This window comes from Oryx dammah, unplaced genomic scaffold (genome assembly GCF_014754425.2).
Source record: "Oryx dammah isolate SB20612 unplaced genomic scaffold, SCBI_Odam_1.1 HiC_scaffold_17, whole genome shotgun sequence".
NCBI lineage: Eukaryota > Metazoa > Chordata > Mammalia > Artiodactyla > Bovidae > Oryx > Oryx dammah.
The window spans coordinates 2856141-2858990 of record NW_024070201.1 but is presented as its reverse complement, the minus strand read 5'-3'; positions in this window follow the sequence as shown (position 1 = coordinate 2858990).

Here is a 2850-nt window from a genome sequence, read left to right as displayed (position 1 = left end):
AGAGTCAGTCATCCTGGAGGGTGAAGTTAATTGGGCCTTAGGAATCATTATTGCAAACAAAGCAAACATAAGCAAACAAAGCTAGAGGAGGTAATGAAATTCCAACTGAGCTATATCAAATCTTAAAAGAAAGTGCTGCTAAAGTGCTGTGCTAGATATGTAAGCAAATTTGGAATGCGCCACAGTGGACACAGGACTAGAAAAGTGAATTTTTATTCCAATCCCAAAGAAGGACTGTGCCAAAGAATGGTAAAACTACTATATAATCATGCTCATCTAACATGCTAGTAAGGTTATGCTCAAAATTCTTCAAGCTAGTCTTCAGCAGATGTGAACCAAGAACTTCCAGTTATACACCTGGATTTGAAAAAGGCATAGGTTCCAGAGATCAAATGACAACATTTGTTGGATCATAGGGAAAACAAAGGAATGCTAGAAAAAATATCTACTTCTGCTTCATTGACCACACTGAAGCCTTTGACTGTGTGAGATGCAAAAACAACAACAACAAAAACAAAAACAACTGTGTAAAATTCTTAAAGAGATGGAAAAACCAGACCACCTACCTGTGTCCTAGGAAACTTGTATGTGGGTAAAGAAGCAACAGGTAGAACCTTACTTGGAACAACTGACAGGTTCAAAATTGGTAAGAAGTAGGATGAAGCTATATATTTTCACCATCTTATTTAACTTTAATGTAGAGTGTGCAATGAGAACCTCATGAAAAGTATAAAAGGCAAAATGATATGACACCAAAAGATGAGCCTCCCAGGTTGGAAAGTGTTCAGTTTGCTAGTGGGGAAAGCAGAAGACAATTACTAATAGCTCCTGAAATAATGAAGTGGCTGGGCAAAAGTAGAAACATCACTTATTTGTGGACATGTCTGATGGTGGGAGTAAAATCTGATGCAGTAAAGAATAACACTGCATAGGAACCTGCAATATTATGTCCATGAATTAAGGTAAATTGGACATGGTCAAGCAGGAGATGACAAGTAAACATATACCTCTTTGAAATCAGTAAACTAAAATGGATGAGAATGGGGAAATTTAATTCTGATGACAATTATGTCTCCTACTGTGGGCAATAATCTCACAAAAGAAATGGAGTAAACCTCAAAACCAACAAAAGAGACCGAAATATAGTGCTTTCTCAAAAACAACATAACGTCCTTGGTTCATTTCCAAGGCAAGCCCTTCTACCTCAGAGTAATCCAAATCTATGCTGCAACCACTGATCCTGAAGAAACTAAAGTTGACTAGTTCTATGAAGACCTACAAGACCTCCTAGAACTAACAACAACAACAAAAGATGTATTATTAATCACAGGGGATTGGAATGCAAAAGCATGAAGTTAAGAGATACCTGGAGTAACAGGTTAGTTTGGCCTTGGAGTACAAAATGAAGCAGGGCAAAGGCTAACAGAATTCTGCCAAGAGAATGCACTGGCCATAGCAAACACCCTTTTCTAACAGCATTAGAGACAACTTTACACATGGACATTGCCAAATGGTCAATATAAAAATCAGATTGGTTACATACTTTGCAGTTGAAGATGGAGAAATACTATACAATAAACAAAAACAAGACCTGTAGCTGATTGTGGCACAGATCATAAGTTCCTTATTGCAAAATTCAGGCTTAAAGTAAAGGAAGTGGGAAGACCACTAGGCCATTCAGGTATGACTTAAATCCCTTTTGATTATACAGTGGAGGTGATGAATAGATTCAAGGGATTAGATCTTGTAGACAGACTGCCTGAAGAACCATGGACAGAGATTCATAACATTGTACAGGAGACAGTGACCAAAACTATTCCAAGAAAAAAGAAATGCAAGATGATAATTGTGGCTGTCTGAGGAGTCTTTACTCACAGCCAAGGGAAGAAGAGAAGTGAAAAGCAAAGAGAGAAAGGAAAAGGTATACTCAATTGAATGCAGAGCTCCAGAGAATAGCGAGGAGCAGTAAGAAGGCCTTCTTAAATGAACAATGCAAAGACATAGTGGAAAACAATAAGATGAATTAGATTAGTTATCTCTTCAAGAAAATTAGAGATATCAAAGGAACATTTCATGCAAGGATGAATATGATAAAGGACAGAAACAGTAAGGATGTAACAAAAACAGTAGAAATTAAGAAGAGGTAGCTTCCCAGATGATGCTGCTGGTAAAGAATCTGCCTGCCAATGCAGGAGACACAAGAAATACAGGTTTGATTCCTGGGTCAGAAAGATCCCCTGGAGAAGGAAATGGAAACCCACTCCAGTACTCTTGCCTGGAAAATTCTATGGAGAGAGAAGATTGGCAGGCTATAGTCTATGGGGTCGTAAAGAGTCAAACATGACTGAGTGACTGAGCACACACATACAAAAAACGTCATAATGACACAGATAACCATGATTATGTGGTCACTCAACTAGAGAAAGACATCTGGAGTGTGAAGCCAATTGGACCTTAGGAAGCATTACTATGAACAAATCTAGTGGAGATAATGGAATTCCAGCTGAGCTATTTCAAATCCTAAAAGATGATGCTGTTAAAGTGCTACAGTCAACATGTCAGCAAATTCAGAAGACTCAGCAGTGGCCACAGGATTGAAAAAGGTCAGTTTTCATCCCAATTCCAATAAAAGGCTGTGCTAAAAAATGTTCAATCTATCAGACAATTTCTCTCATTTCCCATGTTAATAAGGTTATGCACAAAATCTTTAAAGCTAGGTTTCAGCAATACTTCCAGATGTACAAGCTGGATTTAGAAAAGACAGGAACCAGAGATCAAATTGCAAACATTCCTTGAACATACAGAAAGCAAGGGAATTCCAGAAAAGCATCTACTTCTTGAAATGTCAGC